The sequence below is a fragment of the Lissotriton vulgaris genome, unplaced genomic scaffold (genome assembly GCF_964263255.1).
Source record: "Lissotriton vulgaris unplaced genomic scaffold, aLisVul1.2 SCAFFOLD_1548, whole genome shotgun sequence".
NCBI classification, from domain to species: Eukaryota; Metazoa; Chordata; class Amphibia; order Caudata; family Salamandridae; genus Lissotriton; species Lissotriton vulgaris.
In genome coordinates, this window is record NW_028251404.1 from 543355 (window position 1) to 559737 (window position 16383).

General features: G+C 48.0%; 3 non-coding genes across 3 annotated transcripts; all 3 read left to right on the top strand.

Annotated features, from left to right (window-relative positions):
- Window positions 1–2346: 2346 nt before the first annotated feature.
- TRNAL-CAA (transfer RNA leucine (anticodon CAA)) lies at window positions 2347–2456 on the top strand. The gene is made up of 2 exons: window positions 2347–2384; window positions 2411–2456. It is a non-coding gene; the product is annotated as a tRNA-Leu (tRNA).
- Window positions 2457–4001: 1545 nt separating this feature from the next.
- TRNAL-CAA (transfer RNA leucine (anticodon CAA)) lies at window positions 4002–4111 on the top strand. Its single transcript has 2 exons — window positions 4002–4039; window positions 4066–4111. It is a non-coding gene; the product is annotated as a tRNA-Leu (tRNA).
- A 10392-nt stretch (window positions 4112–14503) lies between these two features.
- On the top strand, window positions 14504–14613 carry TRNAL-CAA (transfer RNA leucine (anticodon CAA)). Its single transcript has 2 exons — window positions 14504–14541; window positions 14568–14613. It is a non-coding gene; the product is annotated as a tRNA-Leu (tRNA).
- The last annotated feature ends 1770 nt before the right edge of the window (window positions 14614–16383 follow it).

Here is a 16383-nt window from a genome sequence, read left to right on the forward strand (position 1 = left end):
AAAATCTTTAGTGACCCCATCGCAGAAAGTGCCACTCAACCAAATTTTGTACCCGAGCCCACTGAGAAGGGGGAATATCCCATTGACCTTAACTTCTCTCTTGATGAAGTTATAAGCGCACTATCTTCTTCAAAAGCCGGAAAAGCCCCTGGTCCTGATGGTGCACCACTAGATATATTTCTTTTTAACATCGAGTTGTGGTCGCCTGTAATTACCCAGCTAATTGCGGCTGTATTAAAAGAAGGACTCTTGGCCTCTTGGTCTTCCTCCATACTGCTCCCAATCTTTAAAAAAGGCGAGAGAAACAACCCTACGTGCTACAGGCCCATATCCCTCCTGGATTCACTAGGCAAAGTTGCGGGCCGCTTAATTTTGGACCGCCTCCAGGACTGGGCGACAGAAAAAAACATCTTAACAGACCTCCAGTACGGTTTCCGGGAGGGACTGGGCACTGTTGAGCAAGCACTAAATCTAACACTTCTAATAGGGAAATATGCTGGAGTTAAACGGGGAAACCTTTTCATGGTCTACGTTGACCTCAGTGCGGCGTTTGATTGTGTAATCCACGCCAAGCTCTGGTCTATTTTGGACAAGTTGGGTGTCGACCCACCTCTTCTCAAATTCTTGCGGGAGCTCTATACTGGCGCATCGGCTCGCGTAAGATTTGGCACAGGTGGTGAGTTGACCCCATCTTTTCCAATAAATCGTGGAGTAAGACAAGGCTGCGTCCTCGCCCCCTTTTTGTTTAATTTATATACTAACGGCTTGGAAGCGGCCATGCTGGAGGGGAGCCGGGATCTACCTACCATCAATAAGCGCCCAATACCAGCTCTCCTCTACGCGGACGACTCCGTAATATTTGCTAGGACCCTAGTGCAACTCCAGAAACAACTAGATAAATATTGCACTTTCATGCTCTCACTTGGGCTAAAGGTCAATAAGACCAAGACCTTTGTCATGCAATCAGGCCCCAAGGTAAAAAGCTTGAAACATCTTTGCATAGACCAATCAAAACTGGAACGCGTCACGGAATACCCCTACTTGGGTATCCTCGTAGACGATAAATTATCATGGAAAAGGCAATGGTAAATAGAAGATTGCTCTACCAACGTGCAACTTCTGCCCTCGTTTCCTTTTCCAGAAAAGTGGGCAAACCATCTCCCCCAGTATTGCTTAATATCCATCAAGCAAAATGCCTGAGCATTGCTACGTACGGAGCCGGGGTCTGGGGCTACGTAAAAACAGATGAACTACAAAAAATACAAAATGGTTTTGTAAAATATCTTCTGGCTCTCCCGCAGAGCGCCCCCTCTTTCGGATGCCATATAGAGCTTGGGATAGATTATCTAACAGATTATGTTAGGTGTCAACCAATGCTACTATGGCATCGCATATGGACAAAGCCCCAGTGTCATCTTACGCGTGCCCTGATCTCAGATTGTCTCGAGATGTCGGCCTGGAAAAACATTCCATGGCTGTCTTTCGTGATTAATTTCCTGAAAGACCTTGACTTTACTCAGTACATAATCGAGCCTTCAGCCATTACTGAGATGAGTAGAAAAACCCTGAAAGCACATTGTCTTACTCATCTAAGGGAACTCCGTATGTCCAGTGAAGTATCCAAACAATCCAATGCCCACATTCTGATGGTTCAGACGTCTCTAGGCACCCAACCATATTTATCATATTACATATCTAATTATGAAAAGTACCTATTAACAAGGTTTCGATTTAATTTGTTTTTCCGTTTAGTTACTTTCCCTAAAATGTCTACCTGGTCACAAGATTTGGATAAATGTCCATGTGATAAGGTCTCCCCCCAAACAACAATGCACGTGGTACTGTTTTGCCACTACTACGCAGTACCACGCAGGCGCTGGGTCTTACCTTTGTTACGACAAATGGGGTTGAGGTCCTGTCGCCCGGCGTTCTTAGCCCTGCAACAGCTTGACACGCAATTTGTGGCAAAGAATTTAGCTGTGTTTTTGAAAACTTGTATAGCCATCCGTAAAAACTTGGAAATGAACTTGTCTGATTGTCAGTACTAGTGCTGTAAATGTATATAAACTGTACCCCTAAAATGTATTAACAACAATTGTGATTTTTAATGTATTGTTTTATTACGATGTACTTTTTATGATTGACAAAACGGTTAATCGAATAAAAGAATTGAATTGAATTGAATTGAATTGAGTTAAAGTTAAATAGTACGAAATTCAGCCCTGGGCCCCTTTCAGATCGTTGAAAAGCGAAGGTCTAAGTGGAAGTGTAGGTGAATAACACCCCCAATATCATACTGCTTCTCAACGAGGTGATGACATTACCCGGCCTCCCTCCCTATCAGATGTCAGGATGGCCGAGCGGTCTAAGGCGCCAGACTCAAGAGCTGACTCTTCCCACCAGCTGGGTGTTCTGGTCTCCAATTGGAGGCGTGGGTTCAAATCCCACTTCTGACACAATTACATTTTAATGTACTTTAATTGTGATCCAAGCGGGCTCACCACCCCCTTTACTTCCCCAGGCCCCTTCCCCCCCTTCGAAGTAATCCCGGGGGAATAGTGGTTGTGGCCGTGTTTCTCTGTGACTGACTAATGCCCAGTGGAGGCTGGGCTGCTACCATTGGCCCCTCCCAGGCTGGTAGGGGCGTGTGGAAGAGGAGGTGTGTGAGCTGCTGTAAGAGGCAGCTGCTAGAGAGATTTATCAGGTCGCAAATTGTAGCAGTTTGTTGTTTTTCTCATCTCCACTAATATAGATAAAAACCGGAGCGTTTGTAAAAAATGTAAATATGACCTAAAAAATATCCGTGCGCCCAACGTGGGGCTCGAACCCACGACCCTGACATTAAGAGTCTCATGCTCTACCGACTGAGCTAGCCGGGCAGCCGTGATAATGATGTAACCTCAATGTTTTAATATATGTCTGTATAGTGGCCCCTGCTGTCCGTACAGAAGGAACCAGTCATTGGCGGTTACAGTCAATTTCACAGTCGCTGCCTCCACTCATGTACCTCTCTCTCTCTCTGCCCAGTCTCATTGACCCCCCCTCCCTGGCTCTGGATGGACCCCTCTGCCTCTGCACCCACCGCTGGGTGCAGATCTCTGCTTCCGTCTGCCTCTCTGTGCCTTCACTTGCCAGCTGCGGGGCTGGGTGCCCCCTTCGGAAACACCAGGGCGCCTTTCATAACACGCGACGCTCTCTAGGCTGTTGCCGAGAGTAGCGCCTGCCTCTAGGCGCCCGTCTGCGCTGCTCAGAATCCAAGCCGTCAAGGGAGGGATCCGGACTTGGTCCACCTTCTAAATCTGGATCCAGTCACTAACTCGACCAGCACGAGCAGCCGAAGGCGACCCTGCAGCTGTACGCACCGTTTGAGGAGACCCTTGAGACTACCACGTGCAGAAGAGGAAGATTGACTCAGGGCTGTTGCTCCTCCGTTCTGTAAAGCGAGGATTGGGGTCAAAGGGAGGGAAAGTTCAGCCCTGGGCTCCCCTCAGGTCGAGGAGAAGAGGAGGTCTGTGGGGGCCGGGTACACCTGAATAACACACAGAACACCCCCCAGTAACAGTCTGCATCTCACAGATCTGATGACATCATTCGACCTCCCATTCTCTAAACAGCTGTCAGCTGTCCCTTCAGATGTGGGTTGAGGGAAAGTTAATTCAGCTGCAGCCTTCGGTTCTGTGGCCTTTAGTGCCTGACATCCGCTCCAGAAGCACGTTTAGAGTTGGGTACGTTACGGTAGACAATTACGTTGCTAGCTGGTGCTCGGATAAAGCGTGTATCATAAATGTATGTGCAATAATTGTGCGCTGGTGTGGGCTGTAAAAGCCTCGTGGTGGGTGTGTGATGTTAAACATTTCGCCCTTTGATGCAGTTCTCGCCGGTCTGATTTCTGTTAGGGACACCTGTGCTGCAGAGCCAGTAGTGATAAGTGTCAGGCAAGAGACGTATTGTGTCGTCACAACCAGCCTCCAGAGCATTGTCCCGACACTTTTCAAGCAGCTGTCAGGATGGCCGAGCGGTCTAAGGCGCCAGACTCAAGAGCTGACTCTTCCCACCAGCTGGGTGTTCTGGTCTCCGACTGGAGGCGTGGGTTCAAATCCCACTTCTGACACAATTCCTTTTGCGACTTGTTAATATTTGCTCTACTTTTCCTTCCTATGTGCAGTTTGTGTGGCTTTCACTTGGGATTGGGGCGCAGCAGCGGAGTCAGAGGAGGAGCGTCTCCTAAAAGTTTGAGGCCATGACGTTTACTGTTTCTAGCTCCCACCCCGTGCAGGCGGAAAGAAGTTGTAAACAGTTTTGCATTACCTGTGCCTTAATGTAGAAATACCAGAGTGCAAGGCTGTGTGAGAGGTTCAAAGGTCTGGATGTGTAAACTCAACATGAGGGAAAGGAAAGCCCCCGCAGATACATGCCATGTGAACGTGGAGTCAAGCTCAATGCCCAAGAACGTCAGTCTAGTCGTTGGGCCTGTCGTCTTCTCTTTTGCTAAGGGGACTCCGAGTGTTTCGGTCAGGTCCTCGAACGCCGCCAATGTACTGGCGCACGTCGGCGATCCCGCCGGCCCTGTGAACAGGAAGTCGTCCAGGTAGTGCAGCTTCCCGCCCCCTTGATGTCTGTCGTGGAGGGCCCATTCCAGGAAAGTGGCGAATTGTTCAAAATAGGCACAAGATATGGCACACCCCATGGGCATGGCTTTGTCGACGTACGTGTCCCCTTCCCATTGGAAGCCCAGCAGGTGAAAGCTGGTCGGATGTACCGGTAATAAACGAAAGGCAGATTCGATGTCCGCCTTGGCCATGAGAGCCCCTTTCCCTGACGCTTTGACTAGCGCGATAGCGTCATCCACTGACGCGTAACCCACCGAGCATGCTTCCTGGTCGATGCCATCGTTTACGGACCCCCCCTCGGGGTATGACAAGTGGTGTATCAGCCTGAATTGGCCCTTTTCTTTCTTCGGAACCACCCCTAGTGGGGAGATGACTATTCCTTCGCACACTTCTTGAGGGAGGGGGCCCTCAATTCTGCCCAAGTTCCTCTCTTTTTCTATCTTCGCGCCCACCACCCGGGGATGCTGCCTGGCTGACTGTAAGTTATTCGCTCCTGTTAATGGCAGTGCGCCTTGAAACGGGATAATGAAGCCTTCTTCAAAACCCTCAACCAGCGTCTTTGCGTCTGTTTTGTTTGGATACCTGTTTGCTAAACTGCGCAGCTGTTGTGTATTAATGGGGGACCTAGCCAGCTGGCACTGCTTAATGTCCACTAGTGTCATGCCCCCACTGGCCTTCGGGCTAGTGCTTCTTGTGTTTCTCCTTCTTTTCGCTCTTTGCTTCCCGCTTGGAGCCTTTGCATGTAGCTGCCGCGTGCTTTCCTCCGCAGCTTGAGCACGCATGTTGGAATTTGCACGAGGAGCCCCATGAACAGTCCCCCGCATCATACCGCCAGCACATGGCCTTGGTCGCGGGGGGGGAGTTGGACCGCCTAGGGAAATGTTTCTGGTGACTTTTGTTCTTCCCCTTGTGGTACGAGCTCCGAAAGGACTGATCGTATTTCCCCGTCCAGGCTCTAACTTCTTTGGCCGCGAGCATCTTATGAATAAAACCTGAAACGTCCTCCTCGTTCCACTCCATCTCTGGGTGCCTCTGCATTTTTAACCTAAAACCCTTATCGTATTCCAACCATGCATCCCCGGGGAATTGCCTCTGCGCAGAATGTATGTTAGCCTCATACAGCCATAGGTCGGCCGCGCAATGCGGGAACCTCTCTACTATGATACACGCCATGATCCTAAAAGCGTCTAGCCAATTCTCAAAGTTCCGCTCCTTTCTAGCCCCTCGCCTCTCCCTTTTCTCGTCCTCTCTCCTGTCACATGTGGTCAGGTCGAGGCCCTCTAGCTGTATTTCTAGGAGCGAGAATATATCGATGAACTCCTTGCGCCATATCCTCTCTTTCACTGCGAGAGGAATAAGGCACGCAAGCCCCGTGGCTTTCGTCGTCAAGGAGGCAGGACCGGGGGATGGTCTGGCGTACAGGTCACTGCCTAGCCCCCCCGATCCCGGGCTCCCGGACCCAGTATTATACCCCCAACCGGGTAATGGGGAAACCTGATCCCCCTGTGGGGACAGGCCCACCTGATCCTGCACCCTTGACTGTCGGGCCCACCCCGGCTCCATCATATGCCAAGTTAAGCCCCCTGACTCGTCGGTGCGTTGTTCCCTGGGCCCCCGCCGCCCCCTGCCCTGAGCTGTTCAGTAGCGACGGAGCGAGCGATTTCAAACATTCTTTCACAATGGTACTAATATGCTCACCATTAACCGTTCTGTCGTTCGTATCCTTTTGCTTGCTGTCGACTGACTTCAGCGGCGGGAGCTTCTGGCGCACTTTCTTTGGGGGATTCCTCTTGGCCGTCCTCTTCCTCGGCGAGGTCTTAGGCTTCTTGGGTGCTGACGGGCCTGCTTCCTCCTCCGCCTGGCCGTCTGGCCTATTCTCCTTCCCTTTGGCCAAATAGGGCTGGAGCCATTCGTCGCCGTGTACCGCCGATATCTCGCGGATCTTCTTCAACACTTCCGCCATGTCTCCTGGCTGATCTTCCGCCATGTTGTCCCCCAGGCCTAGGTCTGGTTTCAGCGGGCTGGTCTGCGCCGCTGGGTCGGAAGGAATTCCGGACCCGCCTTTGAACTTCTTTGCACGTGCGTGCTGTGTGTCCGAAGAAGCGGCTCGATGCGCGCTTCAAGCTAGACAATGCTTACCGCGCTGGAGCTTGGAAAAGGTCGCCGAGCTCGTCTTCTCTCTTCGACGCTTCGGATCCCGGGGAGCTGGGTGGAGAACTTGACCGGCGCGCTGCTCCGTGCTGTCGTCCTTCTGCTTTGTCCGTCCTTCGCCGCCTCCTGTCGCAGTCGGTCTTCTTCAAACGATGTCGTTGTCGCGCCGCTCTCCCAGCTCCTTCGAAGACGTTGTGATTCTGGCTGGGGAGCGGCGGTGCTTAAATCCCCTTGAGCCCCCTATGGGCTCCAGGTGAGACCCCCATTGATTGGGGGGTTCAAAGGTAGCAAGGTTAGCCATTGGTCGCCCCCCATGGGCGCCGAGGTCACAAGGTCACTTCCTGTCGGGGTGGCTGGTGCGCACCCCGTTTCCGCCCCCCTGAGCCCCCTATGGGCTTCAGGTGGAAACCCCTTTGATTGGGGGGTTCAAAGGTAGCCAGGTTGGCCATTGGTCGCCCCCCATGGGCGCCAACGTCACAAGGTCACTTCCTGTCGGGGTGGCTGGTGCGCACCCCGCTTCCGCTGGTCCAGGCCGCTTCGGGGCGCCCAGGACCAGTTCCATCCCCCTGTTGGCACAGCGTGGGTTATGGCGCCGGCCTTTGAGCCTCCCCCACCCTGCGGGTGGGTGCGGCGGCCTCTGCAATTAACAATGTTTAATGCGACTGGTTTGCAATGTGAAAATCAAACTATAGTTATTTAATACTATTTAACCCCGGGTGATAGTGGTGTCCTTCATAGTGGTGTTCTCATGGCCTGCAATGATATTGCAACACATGCAAATACGTTTTTTTTCTTCCTACAGACTTACATCCTGTCCTACAGGCTCACATCCTGTCCTACAGGTTTGCATCCTGTCTCAAAAGCCTCTACAATATTCCTAAAACCCAGTATGCCTGACTTTTACTTTAAAGTTTCAACTATCAACTCTCCTTCTGCATTCAAAAGACTCTCTTCTTTGTTTCCATCCTTTGCATGCCCGCGCTCTCAGAGAACAGTCGTCTCCAAATCACACGCGTTTTTGCTTTAAACCTTACTACTGTTTCTCTGCAAACTGCCCACAGTTATTTCAAAGATCACAACCTCGCATTTCATAGTCATGCCTATCAAATCTGCAGCCTAGCAATACCCTCTCTCCTGTAGCTTATTTACCAATACTACCAACCAATGCATGACACCCACACATCCCCTTCTCCCACTTAAGATCACATCTAATTCTCACTAATGTAGTCTACAGCATAGAAACACGGATAAAGGCATGGAATGTTTTCTGTAGAGCACAAAACAAATTCCAATAAGCAAAAATAACTACCAAAAAAACAACAACAAAAAAAACAACACAAACCCTGAGACCTGGAGCAGTGTGTTGCACAGCGTAGAAGCACAACAGTGTGTCATCAGTTGTAGTAAGGGCTAGATAATGCTATTACAATACAAAGTGTAGCCCACACTAAAAAGAATGCCATACACTCAGCAATCAGACAGGTGGTTGTAGTTCATGCAGCCTGCTTAATTATTACTTTTTACTGTCTGACACTCTCACATAAGACAAAACAGCTGATGGTCCACCACCTAGTACTATACCAGTCCACAGCAACCCACCCATCACTAACAGAACACATGCCGAATAACTGAAGAGATTTACCACATACCTCTGGCCAACAGAGGACTCTAATATAGTCCGACACTGCACGTCCTGACTAGCAGAACCCCTGTCACTTCTTGGCATCTCGCAATGGCAGTGAGATCTGGGATGACACGAACAAACTTCATCCCTGCAGATCTCTGCACCGCTTCTCTCTTTAACCTACGCCTGCTAAGGATCATAAACGCAAACAAAATATCTCAGAACGGACAGCCCAGTACAGTAAACAGCTAAGTGGACTAGGAGCACAAGAGGTGCCGTAGAGTGACCTGCAGAGCTGCTCAAAGCTGACAGCTCACTGAAAACCATAACCTGAGTGCCTGCCACTCACGCTTCTTCATCCATCACACTGCTAACTGCTGCGTCCTATAACACGATCATCGCACCTAGGTGGTCATCACACACAACATGGAAACGCTTCCCACACAGGATCAAAACAAACACTTCCAACCAAACACCTTGCTAGGTGTAGCGACTACCCATGTAGGCAAGTGCATCAGCTTCCACGTAGGGGTAATAAGCGCTATTTAAATGTTGCAACGCAATACAGTACCCAGTGGTTGCTCAGGATCTGTGTTGCAGGTCTGCTCTGAGATGTTTAAATCAACAAGGCTCTCCTAGCAAGCTCCATTGGGGGTGTCTGGCCATTAAAGGATTGCTATTGGCTTTCGTGGCAGACGCCATAGCTGGTGTCTTTCCTGAGACATTTGATGTCTGATGGAAAACATCTCCCTGCTGATGGCCATTCTGGAAAAGGTCCCTTCAGATGTGGGTTAGGGAGCGTTAACACCTGATGTCTGTTCCAGACTTCTCAATTGTGAATGCCAGGTGGAGATTCTAGCATTGCTGAAGGCTGTTCTATCAAATCTGCTTCCGATGTCTGTCCTGAGACATTTAAACCTAGTTGTCTCTTCCAGCAAGTATCATTGCATGTGGCATACATGTCTCAAGCGGCACACGACAGTGGCGGTGCCCTTACTGTGACGTCAGTGCCAGGTTGTTGAAAAGAAAGTCAGGATCAAGGTGAAGTGTGAAGTTGAAGTTTATTAAATCAGCCCCACACCTTAAGGCGGTGCGTAGGTCAGTTAGTCAGAATCATAATGGCAGTTGGTGGCAAGGGAACGGAACCTGGACAGGATGGAATGTTGGGGAACCAATGGGGAGGGTAGGGGACAATGGATGCTCTCGCGCAGGAGAGCTGGCACACACCACTTGTCATAGGGTCCCGGGGGGAACCCAGAACTAGGTTACAACACATCTTCCTCTCTTGAGGGTTATAACAGGTAAGCTCAACGTGTGGTAAAGTGAACTTTGGAAAAAGAAAGGAACCAGTAACATTAGCCACAAACATGGTCTCAATAACATTTGGGATGGAGGGTGGTGCACCCTGATGTTCCCTTGGAAACAAAGGCAAGAGGAACACTCTGCAATGAGAAGAGTTTGGTGATGGGTAAACTAGTCAGCATTTGTCACAACAAGGACTTAGTAACATAATGGGATTGTGGACGGTAGTCCCAGATGTTCCCTGGGCTTCAAGGGCATGAGGAACACTCCCTGTGTCAGAACGGGATTACTTGTGGGTTCTGCCAAACCTACCGCTGAAGCAGTGACCACCAGACTGGGCTTAAGAGACAGAGTGGGAGTCACCATACAGCTCTGTTAGGTAAACGGGGTGCATGTCCAACCAGTCCAACTTGTTTCTATCATCATCAACCCACATGTTATTGCATAGGGCCTTAAAGGTGGGAACATTGTAGGTGTTTGAGTGTGTCCCATTCCTCATAGTCTGACTTTACTTCGTTTAACTTGCCAATGTTTCGTGTAAACTCACACACAGTTCGGTTCGGTCCCCAACATGGGTGTTGAACTTCCGTGAGGGCTCGCTGAGTCTTTTGGTCCACAGATCTTATGCTGGCCCGCAAATCCAGTATGCATCAAGTCAATTCCTACGTTTACCACATGGTGTGGGAACAGTACCGGTTTGAGTGCCTTCCTGTTCCCTTTCACTGATTCCTTATCATTCACTCCGCCTTGGCAATCCACTTTGATATTGTGCTCCTGTCTGCAATCACTTGTACTGACTGCTCCATCGAGGCGAGTGACCATGGCTTTAGGATCCTTTTTCTTGGGATATTTCCAGCACCAAATTGCACTTCGTTTACGCCTACGCTTACTCGTGCAACAGGTATCCCTCACGTTGTCACCCTCGGTGATGGGCCTGGCATCGATTCTCTTGTCGTACTCTGTACCAGTGTCACTTGCACTTTCCTTTCCAACAACTTTCGCTCCTACCATGCATGTTTCCACACAGACCTGTCCTCCTTCCAATTTCATCAAGTAAGTTCCACTTGAGAATGTGATTGTGTCCCCTGTGTCACATTCTCTCCAGCCTTCCACAAGCCTCATGTTTTTCCTTAACTGGACTCTGGGGTGAGGACATAGTACGTGTTTGTGTGCCTCTTTACTTTCATTACCTGACTCTTCATTGTATAACCAGTCATAGTGCTCTCCTTGCATGTTACACCTAGACTCTACCAAACACTGTCCATCATCTTCTTCCTGGCCACAGTAAGCGGCATCGTTCCTTCTTGTGATGGTTTTTGACACATTAAGTGCAGTAGAGCGCCACACTTCCCCATCTTTGTGGCAGGTAGAATTGCACCAGTCCTCCACAAGCACTGTGGACTGAGATACCATACATGTTTCTTTATAGGCCGGTTCACTTTTATCAACCAGAACTTCTTCACTGACCTTTTTCTTGAGTTCTTTGCTAATATTGTCCTCATCATCATAACTCATGGGTGCATTTTGTTTTTCTTCGAATCTGTAAATGGCTGCTTCATTTTTCCATTCATTGCTCTCACACCACATCTTGGAGCTTGTAATGAGTCTGATGTTGTTTTGTGCCGGCCTTTTCAAAGGTTCAGAACGGTTGGGATCTTTCATTATTTTGCATTTCATCTGTTCATCCCACCCCTGTACTGAGGGTCCTTCTTCTGAAATATAAACCACGCTCCATGTGCTTCTCTTCATATGGCTTAATTTTGCTTCTCTGCAACCCATTAAGTTAATGTTTTCTCCTGTGTATGTCTTCGGGAACGTGTCAGCTTCTTCTGATTCATTCCCTAGTGTCACACCCAATTTACTCTTCCATATACCTTTGCTTATCACTGTACAATTTGAACCTGAATCAGTGATAACGTCAATTTCAACTCCACTTATGTCCATGGTACTCTCAGGTATGGTTTCACTTATGTTCAGTTCATTATTGCAATCACCATTTTCCCTGTGAATTTTGTCTCTTTGAGCGTTGGCAAACAGATTTTGTTTGTAATGTTCACTTAAGTCATTCATCACCTCCACCAATGCATTTCTGTTCGCTCCCTTCATGACTTCTTTTTCTGGTGGGGGTAAGATGCACAATGCACTTTTATCCATGTTACTGCTGCAAACAAATTCAGCTTATGTAATTTCTCTTTGTGTGTTAACCAAACCGTCGACACTTCCTATATTGCTGTGGATGATGCGCTAGTTCGGTTAATCTTCCTTACACCTTGAAGTTCAGTTCAGATTCTTCTCACATAGCTCATTTTGTTAATCTTCCGAATTTTACTTAGGAGTGGGCGTTCAGACTTTTTCACTTAACTGGTATACCTTTTCCTTAACGTTTCCATATATCTGCCCATTTGGTGTAGAAGAAATATGTATTTTTGTTTTTAAACACTTTTATCTTGAAGTGTTGCTGGTGAATTCCGCCCAGGGGGTACTATGCTTAATCACTTATTTGCTGTACCACTCAATTTTCATTATTCTTTGCAGAACTAGGACGCACGTATATATTACAGCTGTTTGTTTTAGGATGCGCAACAAAACAAATGATGTCACTTTTCTTATCACACACACACAAGCAGTTCTAGGCGCAAACTTATTAAAGGATAATGTCGCTTCCCTTATCCCTTATCTCTTTGAATTCACCCACAACAAGCAGTTCATGGCGTTAACTTATTAAAGGATACAGATTCCTCTTCACAGTAAATTCCACTGTCAACACGTTGACCGTGTTCCTTTTCCTTCTAATCGATAGAGTTCACTCACTATACATCGATTTCCGTGTCTTCTCTTAAAGAAAAAATATTGGTTTATTTTCCTTGACACTTTCCCGATGTTCTGCACAACTAGCGTTGCACGCAATGGAATAAGTGCGTGTTTCTTTAAATTCTCCGAGAATTCACTTAAGATGGCACCCAACGCGATGTCGTCACTCGCGCTGATGCGCAGTTCTCCTCCTCCTCACAAGGCTCCCTTCAAGATTTCCTCACACGATAAAATCGAAGTGAGTTTAAAGCCTTATATTCTTTTCTCTTTGTTTATTTATTTTCTTTCTTTGTTTACAATCACGATGTTTTACTCATATGCCATTAGTTATCAATGTGAAGCTACTTGCTTCCTGCTTAGTTCTTAAGAATTTTTCAGTTCAATGCGCCAAGGACTTCAACCTAAACGACAGCACTCCGGTTAATGCTTACAGATAGCAACTCAGAATATAAAGTCACTTAATTATCTTGAACTTCTCTTTTCCTGTATTGCTTATTCTTTTACACCGTGTTACACTCGCACCTCCGTTTCCAAATTGTTTCATTCGATTGTCGAAAGTCTTCCCTCAATGACAGATGACTTATGAGAGGTGTAATCATTAACCAAGGCCACAGGATGGCAGTGCGTTATAACGCTTACTTTGAGCTCAAAGGGATCTGAAGAGAATTACACCATCCGAAACTTTTACAGATCGCCGATTCATATCAACTTATAAATGCAGAAACCCGGCTGCCCAGGCTCACCTCATGGACTTGCTCAGCTTCCAGTGGTCTTGCGTTTTTCTTTGCCTTCACAATTACCACAAAAACGCTAGAAGTTTCGTTAGTGTTCACTGGTCACAATCAATTTATGTACAGTCCAAGGTTCACTTTTCACTATCGCTTTTCAAATACTTGCCGAGATTCACGGAGGCTGCTCAGTTTCCTCCTGTACTTCACGGCTCACCACAGCAACTTGCGCAGAGTCCAGTTAACCTTAACTCGAGTCTTACACCGTCAGTTTCACAAGACGCCCGAGTTTCAAATGGTGTTCACTGGTCGAATCAATCTGCTCAGCGTCCATGGTACATTTCATATTCGACTTACTCACAAGTCGATGGCTATTTCACGCTCGACCCGCTCAAAAGTCGACTAGCCGAAATCACGGAGCTTTTCTTAGCTCTTGACCTGTTGCACCGTGCCTTTAGAAGAGGTTGCTTCCGCATTCAAACTGGAAGGCAGTGGGTTCGCGGTGAGGGGCTGAGGTCCTCGTCGCCACTGTTGAAAAGAAAGTCAGGATCAAGGTGAAGTGTGAAGTTGAAGTTTATTAAATCAGCCCCACACCTTAAGGCGGTGCGTAGGTCAGTTAGTCAGAATCATAATGGCAGTTGGTGGCAAGGGAACGGAACCTGGACAGGATGGAATGTTGGGGAACCAATGGGGAGGGTAGGGGACAATGGATGCTCTCGCGCAGGAGAGCTGGCACACACCACTTGTCATAGGGTCCCGGGGGGAACCCAGAACTAGGTTACAACACAGGTGTCTATTCCAAAATGCCTGGGTTCCATCCAGATGTCTGAGCTGTAATATCTCAGCGGTGATGTCAGTGAAATGATATTAAATTCCTGGTGTCTGTGCCACAATGTTAAACTGCGGGGTCTGATGTGGTGCACTGGATTAGTAAGGGCAGTTTTGGCTGCAGTCTTCGGTTCTTTGGCCTTTAGTGTTTAACATCGGCTCCAGAGGCACGTTTAGAGTTGGGTACGTTACGTTAGACAATTACGTTGCTAGCTGGTGCTCGGATAAAACGTTTATCATAAATACATGTGCAATAATTGTGGGCTGTAAAAGCCTCGTGGTGGGTGTGTGATGTTAAACATTTCGCCCTTTGATACAGTTCTCGCCGGTCTGATTTCTGTTAGGGACACCTGTGCTGCAGAGCCAGTTGTGATAAGTATGAGACAAAAGACGTATTGTGCCGTCACACCCAGCCTCCTTACCATTGTCCCAACGATTTCGTACCAGCTGTCAGGATGGCCGAGCGGTCTAAGGCGCCAGACTCAAGAGCTGACTCTTCCCACCAACTGGGTGTTCTGGTCTCCAATTGGAGGCGTGGGTTCAAATCCCACTTCTGACACAATTACTTTTAGTTATACCTATTTTAATTATAATCCCAGCGGATTGCGGCCTTTAACACTGTACATGAAGTAAACGGCCACTGAGACCTCACTAAAAGTACAGCTGTCTGTGTGTGATATAGAACGCTTTTTTAGGAGGCGGAGCTAAATCCGGTTCGTAGGTCCTTCAGGTTGGAAGGCAGTGAGATCCGAGCGAGATATATTGGGCAAAGAGCAGGAGGTGTATTTTCTTTAGGATCACTAATATAGGTAACAAGCATTTACAATGCAACGGTCTCGCCTTTGCAAAAGTTAGAGCTATTGCCATTGTAAATGACAAACTTTTTATTTATGTGTTGGTTTTGAAAACAGAGAAATAAATGGCATTGTCATTTACAATGGCAATCGCTTAATCTTTCGCAAATGCGAGACCTATTGCATTTGCACACACACACAAGGAGCCACACACATACACACACAGAGCGCCACACACACACACACAGCCACACATACACAGACACACACAGAGCCACGCAAACACACAGAGCCACACACACACACAGAGCCACACACACACAGAGCCACACACACACAGAGCCACACACACACAGAGCCACACACACACACAGAGCCACACACACATACACAGAGCCATAGACCACGCGGCTCTTGGTGTGTCCTATCTGCGTTGGCAATTATCACCCCGCTCTCGGTATTCTTCCCCCGGGTGTTGTTTACTTTGCACCAAGTTCGGAAGTAGACGCAGGATGTGACTGTAGCCCTCATACTCCTCTTCACTTCCCTCGTACATATGTGCAGCTACTTTTACTACGTTTGGAACACCCCTCTAAACTTCTCATAACACCAAAAGTCTTTTTACTCATAGGCCACTGCCTACCAATCACTCTCAACGAATAAAATGGCATCCTACTCGTTCTACCAAAAGTGCTTTGAGGTCATGCTGGGGTATGAGGCGCTATGCAAATGCTACAATTCAATATATCATGGAAGGGTTGACACAGAAGAAGATATAATGAAAAGGGGATGAACATTGAAGGATAAAAGCAAGAAAGTACAAAATGGAGCGAGCTAAGTAAGGACGGTGAGAAACAAGGACAGGAACCACGGGTGCAGACAAAAAAATAAGAAATCAAGAAAAAATGTGAGAAGAAAAATAGACACTCGAAAGATAGATTTATTTTAAAAGTTGTGATCAGGGTAATAGAGGAGCTGAGAGGTGCAGAGTGGGAATAAGGAAGGGAGCTGAGGCAGCAGGAGGGTAAACCAGGCAGGAGCAAGTATGTCAGAGACTAATTGAGGCCATTGGAGGAACGAGAAAGGATCAGCACAGGGGCAGATAAATGAGGTATTCGAGTCAGAGGGCAGCAGGACAGGGGCATAAATATGTCAGATTGATGGTGCGTGTAAGGGCAGATGGAGAGGCAGGAGAAGGGCAATTAGAGGAACAGATATGGGGCAGTGGGTATAGAGTGTAAATAAATTATGCTTAATGGAGTGGATGAGGTTCGTGGTCAAGGATGGGCTGGGGCAGGTACAGATGCAAGAGAAGGGGCAGTTAGAGGAACAGATGGGGCAGAGAGTGGAGAGACTGACACTGGGGTAGATGAGGGCAGGCACTGGCGGGGTCAAAGGCAGACCGTAGGTTGGGGCAGGTACGGATGCAAGAGAAGGGGCAGTTTCAGGGAATTTAAGGAAGAGATCGGACAGAAAGTGATGCAGCACAGAGTAGAGAGAATGGAAACTCACTGGGGTAGATGTGGGCAGTTACT